This window comes from Halichoerus grypus, chromosome 14 (assembly GCF_964656455.1).
Source record: "Halichoerus grypus chromosome 14, mHalGry1.hap1.1, whole genome shotgun sequence".
Lineage (NCBI taxonomy): Eukaryota > Metazoa > Chordata > Mammalia > Carnivora > Phocidae > Halichoerus > Halichoerus grypus.
In genome coordinates this window covers 91949630-91962732 of record NC_135725.1, presented here as the reverse complement: position 1 = coordinate 91962732, position 13103 = coordinate 91949630, and positions in this window count along the sequence as shown.

Here is a 13103-nt window from a genome sequence, read left to right as displayed (position 1 = left end):
AGCCTTCTCTTGCACAGCGGGTCTCAGAGTGAGGTCTCTGCCCAGCATCACCAGCTGGGAGTGTGTTAGAGAGGCTCGCTCTCAGATCCCACCCCAGACCTGCTGAATCAGAAGCCCTGGGGTGGGACCAGGGCTCTGGGGGTCCCGCCGCACACTCAGGCGTGGGGGCACCGCTCTGACACAGGTCAAAGTCCTTTCCTCGTGCACCTGTGAGCTCACACCCACTGGACCTGCCGTGAGTTCCCGACACAGCAGAAACACGGCGGGGGAGTTTACGGGTGCTTTCTGTGGGCTGGGAACCTGCTCCGTCCTTGTGAGTCTCACGGATGGTGTACTAATCGACATTGTATATTCCCCTGCTGTCCTGGGGTAGAGACCCGGGGTGGGGGGGCAGCACCTTCCAGAAGGTGACCCAGCTGGCTCGTCCCGTCCTCCTGGGGACCGAGGCCTGGACGGGAAGGAGCAGGTTCCTATGTTCGCTCCATCTGCCGAAGGCTGGCCACCCTCCCCGCTGCCCCAGCCCCGACCTTCACCCGCGTGGCCCAGGATGATGGGTTTAGGGCTGCATTTCGTCTCCCCACGCAGCCTGCAGAGACAGCCCCATGCCGCCTCCTCAGTGTCGCAGGCATTTAAATTGCCGTTTTATTTAAATTTATGTCCGAGGATACAGGCGGAGAAAGGGCCATTTCAAAGTCAGTTTCTGCTTTATGGCTTTACGGGGGATCACATCAGGCAGCTGTTGGAAATATCTTGCTGCTCCCAGCACAACAGAGGATCACGTGACTCACACAGGCTCTAGCTGTTCCTAGGAAGAGATTCCACCTCCCAGCCAGAGAGCGCTTGCTTTGTACCCCAGCTGCAGCCTGAGCCCTGTTCCTCCATCAGGCTGAGCCCTGATCCCAGCCCCAGGCTGAGCCCTGATCCTAGCCTTAGGCTGAGCCCTGACCACAGCCCCAGGCTGAACCCTGACCCCAACCCGACTCAACTCTGACCCCAGGCCCAGGCTGCACTCTGAGTCCAGCCCCAGACTCAGCCCTGATCCCAGCCCCAGGCTGAGCCCTGATCCCAGCCCCAGGCTGAACCCTGATCCCAGCCCCAGGCTCAGCCCAGATCCCAGCCCCAGGCTGAGCCCTGATCCCAGCCCCAGATATGGCCCTGACCTGACATATTAACTCTTTTACGAGGTCATGTGATTGCTTATGAGGGCAGTGGGGTCCACTGGAGCTCACACAGTTCCATAAGCATCTTTGGACTGACCTACTATGCAGAAGCACAGCTCAAATGCATCATGGTTCTGGGCAGCTGATTTCCACAGCTGGAAGAACATCTGCCCACATATTGTGAGCTGATGAGGCTGCAAATGGTCGGCTGCCCCTGACATCCCTTCCTCGTGCGTGGGGCAGCCGCATCAGCCCAGGGGGCTCGGCACCTGGGAGCCCCAGGAGGCCCAGCTTGGGCTTCAGGCGGCCAGGTTGAGACAGAACTTTGCACCCTTGTGGGTAGATGGGATCACATATGGAGGAGCGCTTCATGAACCCCGGGAAGGGGGCTCCTGGAGTCTGCCTGGCACCTGCCAGGAGGGAGCCTGTGGCAGAGCGCCAGGTCCTGACGTTCCGGGGGCCGGGGGACCTCGGGTTCCTCCAGAGCTCAGTGGCAGCTGTGAAGGGTCTCCTCAGGGGCAGGTGGGGCTGGGGCAGGAAGCACACTGGTGGAGGAGGCCTTCATAGGGCTGGGTTCTCCTCCCCACTCCTTGCTCTGGACCCCACGCTGCTTCAGCTGCAGGTGCCTCAGTGTCCTTATCTGTAACATGGGCACAGCACGGGGCAGGGGCAGTGTTCTCCTCCCCTGCACGTCCCCGACCCTGGGCCCCCAGCTTGTGCCCTGGGTGGGGACCGTTACAAATCTATCCCCCCAAGCTCTCTGAGCTCTCCCTCAGCTGCAGAAGCAGCTCAGTGCCTGACCAAACAGGGGCAGGACAGGGACACCTGGAAGGATGAGTGTAGACCGAAGGTGGCCAGTCAGAGGCGGGGAGCCCTGGGCGTGCTCTCCCCTCAGTGTGGTCAGGGTCCAAGCACCGTACACTCACGTCCCCGCTGGCCGGAGAATGCTGGGAGGACTGGCGCCCCGTGGAGCAAGGCAGGGTGCATTGTGACAAGAGAACCTTCTGCACCCCAGCCTTCACGTGTGCAGGGCTGAAGGCCTGCTGGTCATCTCGACTCATCCCTCAGCCTCCCCCTGCCTCCCCTGCCTGCCCGTGTCTCCCCCCGTCTCCCTCTGTCTCCCTGTCTGGCCCTGTCTCCCCGATCTCTCCTGCCTCCCCCTGTCTCCCCTGCTTCCCCCACCTCCCCCTGCTGATTCCTGATTTGGTCACAAAGATCCGGGCTGCAGAGAACCAGAGACTCAATCGGCACCTGTGATGTTTTCAGATGAACCTGGGAAGGTGTAAAAACTTGCTAGGTGAGCCCTGCCAGGGCTGTGGTCCGTGGGACACAGGAGGCGTTGGACTGGTGACCAGGCCTTCTGGGAGGAGCAAGGGGCTTATCCTGAGCCCTAAAGAGGGCAGTGCCCGGGTGCCAGCACCCCTGTATCCTGTCCCAAGTGGGGACCAGGCCTCAGTCTCCCCCTCTGTGGTTTTCAGCCCTGGGACTGGTGGTAGGGATCTGACTGGACCTCCCACCCTGGGTCCTCACCAGCAGCTCTCTGGGCGCATCTCCCAGGGGAGGGGAGCAGGGCAGGCTCTGGGCTGGGGGCCTTGAGGACCAGGGGCCAGAGTGACAGGATCTGTTCTTGCCGAGACTCGGTCAGCAGCTCTGGCCACGCAGGGGAAGCCTCGGCGATTTGAGGAGATCACCCCCACACTGCCCTGTCACAGGCTCCCCGAGCCAAGGGAGGTTTCTCCTTGGGCCTCCAGTCTGAAGGCTCTTCACTCCTCCCTTACTCACTCAACAAACCTGCAGTGAGCACCTTTTGGGTGCAGGACCCAAACCCCCGGGGGTCTGGAGCAAAGAACTCTGGTGGGGGGGAGGCGGGGAGAGGAGACAGACCAACAGGAGCAGAAGGGAGTTTGGGGCAGAGACAGACGAGACCATAAGGCCCCACCAGGTTCTGTGTGGGGGCCCTGGGCCTTCGCCGAGGCCTGCGTGGGGAGAAGGCTCGCGTCTGCCGTAGGGGGGAGGCCGACACAGGCCCTCCCTCCCGTTTCCCGTTGGAAGAGTCGAGGGGGTCTGCGGGGCCTGGGGTCTGGGGAGGTGGCCCAGGGCGGGCTCTGGACAGATGACAGAGGCAGAATTCCCAGTCAGAGCGGAGATGAGAAGGTGGACGTGGAAACGTCCAGCATGGACGGCGGGCAGAGGACGGTGGGTCTGGCCTGGGGCTGTGCTCACTCACAGGTGAGGGGCGTCCGCAGGGCTCCAGGTGTGCCCACCGCAGGTGGTGCTGGGGACACAGCGGGCATCGTTCTTGTCCACGGGCGCTGCAGGCCATGGGGCGACGGCTGTGACCAGCCCCCTCTGACCTCACGTCCCAGGAGCATCCGGCTGATTCCGGAGTCCGGGGCCCCCCGGGGGAGGATTCCAGCAGAGGGGACGTCGTGAGCAGAGTCTGACGGTGGGAGTGAGTGTTGGGGGGCAGGGGGTAAGGGCCGCAGGGCGCTGAGGTGCCAAGAGCAGGACCTGAGGCTGGGTGGGGTCCGGCAGGGCACAGGCCGTGTCCCAAGCGGAGGGGCACCCTGCAGAGCAGCAGGGGAGGTCTGCTGCGACACGCCCTGTGTGGGAGGGAGGGAACAGGGTGGAAGCAGGGAGGTCTTGGGGGGCAGGCGTGATGGGGATGGGGAGAGAAGGAGGCAGCTGGCCCTGACGGCGGGGGGGGCCCAGGGAAGGAGGGCGAAGGCCTTGGAGGTGGATGGCGGTGGTGGGACCGTGGCATCTGGACGCTGGGTCTTCGCGAGGAGGAGGACCAGATGTGCGGGTGGGAGCGCGGGAGAGTCCTAGCGGAGCCCTCTGCTGAGGCTGGCCGCCCGTGGGGACTAAGGCCAGCGTGATGCGCCGGCCGAGGGGGCAGCGAGGCCAGCCCGGGGAGGGGCAGCGAGGTGCAGGGTCATCCCCCAAGGTCGCCCCCGCCCGGAGAGGGGTGCGTTTCTGGGGGGGGGTGCCGCAGTCATCCTGGGACTTCAGAGGTGTGGCCCAGGGGTCCCGAGGGCCAGGGCAGCTGCTGGGAGTGGCGCGTCCTCGGAATCTGGGAGCCAGATTGGAGTGGGCCGTGGAGCGAGGGGGCAGTGAGAGATGAGACAGTGGGTGCCGCCAATTCTTCTGGGTTTTGTTTTTTTGTCATTCTACTGTTTTATTTACACAAGTAGTGAAGGGCGTATTCTGGAATACCAGCTTTAATCCTTTCAAACCTGCCATGAGCACAAGAAGCCAAACTGTAGTGAAATGCAGACAAGCTCGGGCATGGACGCGGGTGGCAGACCCACCTCCGGTGTGGCTGACGCCAGGGGAACGTCTGAGCCGGTGGCTGCCCCCGCGGCTGCCCCTGACAAAGGCTGGGCATGGCCCGTGCTCGGGGGGTGTGGGCCCCGCTGCCCAGCATGGTCAGCCCCACCTCTTGCAGCGGCACATAACTGGGTGCAGAAAACACAACCCATGGAAGAGATCCCGTGGCGTCTCATGCCGAGGGGAGGACGGGCAGTGGCTGAGGGGCACGTGGGGCTGGCTCTGGGTGGGGTGAGCCCTGCTCAGGATTGGGGCTGGGCCATGGCTGCGGTTGAGGGGATGGGGTGGGGGGCACTCTGGTCCTCACAGGCTCCAGCTCCCCCACCGCACAGGGTGGTAGGCCTCCGGTTGGAGCTGCTCAGAGATTCATATGCTCGTGCACACACAACACACACACACGCATCCACGTGCATGCACACAGCTGTGCACGCATACACACATGCACACAGAACACACGCAGGGCCACACGTAACACACATCATCACACACACACACACATGCGGGGACATGTGCACACATGCACTCAGAATGCCCACCGACACCTGAGTGCACTCACGTGCACACACAAAATGCACACGCAGGCGCACACACATATCTCTGCAGGCCCTGAGGCCCACAGCTTGCAAGGGGACCGATGAGCCTCGGCAAGCCCCTCTTTCCCACAACCGGGGCTGAGACACTGGTTCAGACTCCGATCCATTTGTCCCTAATCAAGCAAGTGACGCACCAGCCTGTCTGCTGTGGCCCCGACAGGACCCGACACACAGAAAGGACGGGAGCAACTTTCAGTGTTCGCTGCCTGTGGGCCACCCCTCCTCCGCCAGCCCCACGCAAGGGCCAGACCGCGAGGGAAGGTGGATCCGGGCGGCGCTCCACAGGTGGGGGGCTCTCCGGTCTGGTGGTGCTAACATCTTCGTCTCTCTCATCTGACGGTGGGGACAACCGGCCCGTCCCCATCACGTCTCTCCTATAGAGCCCGCTGACATCAGCTCCCCCATCTCTGAGGTCCCCGCTAACTGCTGGGCAGGGCAAATCTGGGACTGCAGCAACGGTCTCTGAAGGGCACACTCACATTTACACCAGGAATGAGGGCCCTAGAGGGTGGTGGGGGTCCCACCCATGCGAGGGGGCATGCCAGCTGTGCCCGCCACCGATTCCCACTCCGTGCCCATCATGGTGGTGAGGAAGGTCCTGGGAAGGCGAGCCTGGGGTCTCAGGGTGAAGACCAATGCTCCCTGCCAGGCTCTGCTGGCTCGGAGGCCCCCGCTGCCCACAGCCCTGTAGCCACGGGCCGAGAGCTGAGGGCTCGTCCAGGGGAACGCCATTGCGTTTGCTGCTTGAGCTCCTTGTAGGGGGACCCAGCACTGACCCAGACGGCTTTTCACCTGAGAGTGGGTCCTTCTCATTGCCCCCGCCCAGTGGCCAGGGTGCCGTGATTCGGCTGGGATGGACGGAGGGGACAGGGCCCTCGATGCACCTAATGCTTCGTCCACCCCACCCTGGCTCCCAGGCACGTGACCAGAGATTTGTGAAAAACCAAGTTTTAAATTAGGGAGGGAAGTCCCAAACTGGTCCTTGCAAGCACTCAGCGGCTGCCCCATGAGCAGACCTTTCTGGGATTCCATCGAACTTGAACTTTTTATTGTTTTGTTGTTTGTGAGGTTCTTGTGCCAGAGAGAAGTGGGTGCCGGGCTGTCTGGTGCTCTTCAAGGCCGCGGGCGTTTCTCAGGGGCTTCCTGCAGGGCTGAGTGGGCGAGGGGCCCGCGGAGGCCCTGGCTTCCCGGCGACCACCGCCCCCGGCCCGCCTGCAGGCCCCGCCGTGCCCGCTAGGTGGCACTGCCCCACGCCTGTGTCCTGGGCTCCCAGCACCCGGAAGGCCTGGGGAGGGCGGTCTCCCGCCGGCCCAGGGCCTCAGCACCACGATGGGGACAGAGCCCCCTCTCCTGAGGCGGGGGAGTCCGGGGGTGTGTGAGGCCCTCATTGCCGGATTCTGGGAGCCCAGGGCACAAAATTTGTTCAATCTCGCCGCGAGAAGCACAGTTCCGACCAGGAATTGGCCCTCCTTCTTGTCCGTGGGGCTAGGATGAGTGCATGTGTGCATGTGTGCGTGTGTGCACGTGGTGCGCGCGTGTGTGCATGCGTGTGTGCGTATGTGCACTGTGCGCGCGCGTGTATGTGCACATGTGTGTGCGTTTGCGTGTGTGCATGCGTGTGTGCGTATGTGCACGTGTGCGTGCGTGTGCACGTGTGTGCGTGTGCATGTGTGTATGTGCACGTGTGCGTGTGTGCATATGTGCACGTGTGTGCATGTGCGTGTGTGTGTGCATGTGTGTACGTGTGAGTGTGAGTAAGAGGGCTGTATGTGTGGGAGGCAGTGTGCTCTGAGCCAGGCCAGGTCCTGTGGTGTGGGCTGGACTCACCCTCCCTGAAACCTCTCTGAGCCTCAGTTTATTCATCTGTAAGATGGAGGTGCCCTGGACCCGCCCAGCCTGCTCCCCAGGTGTGGTCAGGCCCCCACTGAGGCCGTGGGTTGGGGGAAGGGGCCTCTCCGTAAACTGTAGCACGACATAAACTGTAAAATGACGTAAAGGGATGGCTTCTCCACAATGATCACGGCATGCCTGGCACGGGTCTGATGCCAGCCCCGGGCTGCCAGATGGCCTGTGATGTCCCAGTGTCCTAGGGTCCCAGGCGGTCACCCCACGGGGGAGCAGGCCGAGGCTGGGACAGCCCAAGCTTGCCCCCAGCACCCTCGCGCGGCTGGTGGAAAGGGAGGAAGCACATAGGTGCCACCGGGGTACAGAAAGCTGTCAGCAACTTGAGGGGCCAGAGGGCACGTGACCCAGGCTGGCACTGGCCTTTGGGGGACTCCTTCCCTCAGGATTCCCCTGGCCCCACGACCCCCAGGCAGGGACCCGCTCAGCCACACCACCTCCTGGAAAGGCCAGACCCCTGAGGAGGGCGGACCTCTGGCATCTGTCCAGAGGTCAGCTTGTCCTGGCCCAACGTGGGGATCCCCCGGCAGAGCCTCCCTTGTGGGTGGAGGTGACTGCCAGAGCCTGGGCCCGCAAGCACCCTGGTCCTCTGCCCCTGTGGCTGCCCCATGCCTGTCAAGGCCCCTAAGCCGCTTCTGGGCGGAAACACAAAGCCAAACCCAGAGACGGGTGACTCTGGAGGTCGGTCAGTCTGTGGGCTTGGTTCTGGAGACGGCCGACACCGGGCCTGGCTGTCTCGGGGGGGCCCCAGAGAGGTGCAGACGCACAGCTTTCTTGACAAGATGCCCTTAAGCCCCGTCTGCCCAGCGGCTGCGGTGTTTGCAAACTTGTCCGTGAGTGGGCTTGGCCCGGGCTATCTGACCAGCGGCCCCTGGTTCCAGAGCCAAAGCTGGGCAGCTGTCCCTGGCAGGGGCAGGGTGGACAGGCCCAATAGGCAGAGTGAAGGGGGTGCCGGGGCCCACAGGTGTCACGACGTGGCCTTGTGGAGTGCCTCTGAGGAGCTGGGGAGCCCTCGTCAGCTGGGAGTCCTGATGCAGGGGGATGAGGCCACCTCTCCTAATTTGCATAAAGGCACCACGATCCCGGGGGTCCTGTCCAGAGAGCGTGACACAGGGGCACAGTGTGTCCTCAGTTCCCTGAGCATGGGGAATCCAGAGTCGCATGCTGTCCTCAGCTCCATTGGGCACAGGGCCATCCCCCGGTATGGGACCTAGGGCCCCTCAGGGATGCTGGCCCCTGCCCTGGGTCTCGCTGGGCTGAGGGGGCACAGAGGAGAGTAATAGCAACCGGAACACTGGGATGACCCTGTCACTACCCAGCCGGGCCAGGGCAGTGTCCTCGAGTCACGAAACAGCTCCCCTCAGGGCTGGGGGCAGATCTGTGATTATCCCATTTTACAGAAGATAAATGGAGGTGCCCTTCTGAGGCCCTGGCTGCTCGGAGCATGAGGGGATCAGCGCATCAGCGAGGACAGCAGCTTCGGGGCCCACCTTGCAGGCCCGCCTGCACCCCCGGCCGGCCCTGCCCGTCACACACCAGCCCCGACCCCCTCGGTGCCCTGGGTGGCGGGTGCGCAGGGGATAGTGTGGATGGACGGGTCTGGACCGATGAGGGGCTTCCCGCCCACAGCTGGGCGTCCCTGCTGGCCCCTGCATCCCTCCCATCCCACTCACCTGCCCTGCATCTTGTCCTTTCTCAGCTGGGCCGCAGGGGTCTGGACCCACATGCGTCTGTCCGCCGCCTCCCCCGTCCCCCACGCCTGTCAGCAGCCAGCCGCCCCGGAGCCTCCCGTCCCAAACTAAGTTTTATAGAAGCCTGTCTCCGCCAGTGGCCTCCTGCACAAGCAGGCCTCTATTAGCGAGTGGGAGCAACGCGTCTCCCCGCCGAGCCGGCGTCCCCGGGGGACAGGCTCCTGCTCTGACCAACAGGGCATCAGAGCCCGCTTGTCACAGCGCGCCGCGCGCCCATGGCCCCCGCCACCCCAGGTCGGCCATCCCCAACCCCCGCGGGGCGGCCGTGGCCGGGTCCTGGGCCTGCCCCTCAGTGCCCGACCCGCTCCACTCCGCAGGGCAGCGAGGGCCTTCGGAGCGGCAACCACACGGCACCAGGTCTGGACAGGCCTCCGGCTCCCGCAGAAGCACGTGTCGCCCCCGTGGGGACGGTCACGCTGTAGGATGCCCCGTGCCAGGCACCGTGTGGGTGCCATCGAGCCCTGGGCCCCGCGGCTGCTTCCTAGGACACCCCGTGCGGCGGAGTGAGAGGCTGAGGCCTGGGTGCTCCCGGGGCGGCCGGGGGACCCAGCAGAGCTGGTGCCCGGAGCGAGGTGGCTTCTGCAGGGACCGTGGGGGGTTCCCCATGCTGGAGCCTGCTGGGACACGCCAGCCACACACCCTGGGAAATCATTAAACAGGATTTCTCAAAAATTCATACTTAGATGGCGTCTCTTCAGGAAGTTAGATGGGTCTCTTCACTAGTTAAACCAAAATAAATTGCACGGGAGATTGGTGTTTATGAATTTTTAAAACGACACGTCTGTATTTATCTGGCATTTATTTTATTTTAATTTTTGTCTTCCTGCCTTCCTGTTTGGGGGCAGGGCAGCCGCGGGTCGGACTGTGCCTGGAACCTTCGGCTTTCGCTGTCTGAATATTTTATTTGCCAGTTGCAAATGGGAAATGTAATCAGAAGCCCGATTCCTAGCCACACCAGGGAAGGGGGGCTGGCCTGGCCCCGTCCTCATCCATCTTTGAGTTTACGGCCCTAAAAACTCCTACACAGCCACAGGGAGCAGGCTTTTCATTTTTATTTTTGACTACAATAGAGGTAAAGGTTTCTGCAGATATGAAACCCCCCAAGGGGCACCTGGGTGGCTCAGTCGGTGAAGCGTCACCTCCGGCTCAGGTCATGGTCCCAGGGTCCTGGGATTGAGCCCCGTGTCGGGCTCCCTGCTCGGCGGGGTGACTGCTTCTCTCTCTCCCTCTGTCCCTCCCCCTGCTCATGTGCTCTCTCTCTCTCTCTCAAATAAATAAAATCTTAAACAAAAAATAAACCAACTCGCACCAATGACACGGGAATGTCTGGCTCCAGCCCCTTGGGGTTGCTTCGGGCCACCAGGTTGGAAGGCACAGAGGGAGAGGTCAGGAGCAGAAGGGGCCAGGCTATGGGAGGTAACTTTCTGGAAATAATGAAGGAGAAGAGAGCTGGGAGCCTGTGTGGGGCTGGTCATCTGCACTTTCAGGAGCCCTGGGATAAATTGCCCTTCTGAGTCCTTCATGTTCCTCCGAGGCTGTGGGGCTGCTGGTCCCTTGCAGGGCATCCGCCCTGGGGAGGACCCTGGTCACCTGCGAGTGAGGCTGTCCAGGCTGCTTCTGGACAGGAGACGTCTGAGGCCTGCGTCCACCTCGTGAGGTCCTGCTGCGGGGGCCCCACTTGGCGCACCCGGGCAGCCTGGCCGTTTAAGTGCGCCTGTCAGGGATCCTGGGGTCTCACGTGGAGCAGGTGAGCAGGTGGCTTTGGGACAGCCGAGGCTCAGCCAGCTTTGTTCTCAGGGTCCCTGTCCACCTCTGCTTTAGGCCGGCATGTCTGGGGCACCACTGTGCTGGACCCACTCACAGCATTTATTCCTTGCTGCCTGGGGGCTTGTGCTTCTCAGACCTTCCCAGGAAGTCTCCTCTAACTGGGTGGTCACTTCTGGGCTTGTGAAGAACAGCTCAAGCTAGCCAGCCCCGTCGTAGATCAGGAGAAAATGCGGGCCAGGAAGAGGGCACGGGCAGCACTCTGGACTCCGGCTGCTCAGGAGTCTCCATCACAGGCTCGGCGCAGAGACCGCTGGGCTCCGTCTACGCACCTTATAAATTTAGCGTGTATTTTCACAAAAAATATGCCACACATGATTCCACGGCCTGTCCTTCCTCCTCCAGTCCACAGGGAACATCTGCCCTGGTCCAGGTGTCCAGGTTGGACCCGCCTCATTAATGGCGTTGTGAGAATCTGTTGCACGTCCGTACCGTATCGTAGCACACATAGCCTTCTGTGGCCCGAAGTGAGGCTGTTTCCAGTTTTCACTTTCCTAAACAACACCGAAGTGGACAAGCTGTTTCTGGATGCTGGTCTGCTTGCCAGCGCTGGGTCATCTTTGGGGTTGGGCACGGTGCCCGAACCTGCTTGTAGCTGGAGTGGCCGGGGCTCCTGGCGAGCGGCTTCTCAAGCAGGGTTTGCTGCAGGAGCTGGGACAGAGCTGATCTCAGGGCTTCCATGTACAGCTGTGCAAGTTGCACACAGCACCTCTCCAGAGACCGCTGTTGGTGGAGACACAGTGTCACTGGCGTGGCCTGGAGTTGTGCGTAGCGGTGGCCCAGCTGGGGAAGGCTGGGCAGGGGGGCCTGGAGCTTCTGATGGCCTCTACTGATGGGACTGTGAGCCCAGGGAGGCGAAGTGCCAGCTGGGTTGACCACACTTCCACCCCACATCTGGATGGTTGTGTCCCTGCCTGGGTAGCGTGAACATGTGTCTGGAAGCCTTACAGGTATGGAAGGTTCTGGAGCAGGAGTGAGGGCCCTCTGGCTTCCACATGGGCCTTCCCGTCTCTCGGCTTTTGCTGCAGCCTCTATCCTGGACACTCCCCATTCTTGCCTCTTGGCGACCTCTGGCTCATCCTCCAGACCCAGACCATGGCCCTCTCAGGTGGGCCCAGGAAGCCCTCGGAGCTCTGATGGTCGAGCTGTAGGAACTCAGGGTCCTGTGGGACCACCAGTTCCTCGAGGTCCTGGGCCTCCTCTCTGCCAGCCCTGGCACCCCAGCCAGACACAGGGGTCCTGGGAACATGGAGACCGGGTTCCTGCCACCATCACGCTAATGACCTTGTGTGTATTTTGGTCTGGCTACTTGAAGCCTCCAGGAGGCCTCTTTTAACAGACAGACTGGTAGTTGGTGAGTTAAACCCGCAGGCTCAGAGATGTCTTCTGCTCCTATGGAAACGACCTTGTGCCTCAAGCACAGTAAGTGGCTGCACCAGGCTCTTGGGCGGGTGAACATGACCCCTGGCGGTCTTACTACTGCCATTTGTTTGGCTGGTGAACTGGAGTCCCTGGTGACCGTGTAAGAGCTCTTTCTTCCAAGACACTTAAATGGCAGCTTGTCGCTTGCCCAGATATTTACATATTTCACGGAAATGATTGATCTTTGGCTGCTTTACAATTGCATCATTGTTAATGATGCCCTCTCCGGGCAGACCTGCTGAACCAGAACCCTTGATCCAGGAACGTTTACAGGCTGGTCACTGGTGCTATTACCCTCACCTCACTAGGCCTTCCCTGCCATTCTTTGTGGCTAGGACATGGATCCTGATTGAGCACTTGTCCATCTATCCATCCATCCACCCATCCAATCATCCATCCATCCATCTATCCATCAGCCCATCTACCTATCCATCCACATGCTATCCATCTGTCCATCCCTCCTTCCCTCCCTCTCTCCCTTCCTCCCTCTCTCTACCCATCTACCCATCTACTTATTCATCCACCCACCCATCTGTCCATCCCTCCCTCCCTCCCTCCCTTGCTCCCTCTCTCCCTCCCTCCCTCCATCCATCCACCCATCCATCCATCAACCCATCTACCTATCCATCCACCCACTATCCATCTGTCCATCCATCCATCCACCGATCCAATCACCTATCCATCCATTGTTCCACCCATCCAATCATCTTTCTATCTACCCATCCATCCACCCATCCAATCATCCATCCATTCATCCACCCACCCATCCATCCATCCATCCATCCAATCATCCATCCATCCACCCACCACCCATTCATCTAAACCTCTTTTAAGCAGTTAGTCAAATTACTTCCTCTCTGGCCTTAATTATGTCATTTGTGAAAAAGGAATAAGGATGCCCAACTCACACAATTATCATGAAGGCAGATGAAATAGCGTGGAGGCTGTAAATGACTCGGAACAGTGCTTGGCCATGGTAGCACATTGGGTACTTGGGTTATTATTTTGGGAGGTGTCCCAGCACACCAGCATCCACCGTGATAAGAGCCTGGCACTGCAGTGGGTTTGTCTTGGCTTTGGCTCCTGGCCAGTGACCTTGGCAAGTTCTTGATCCTCTCTGA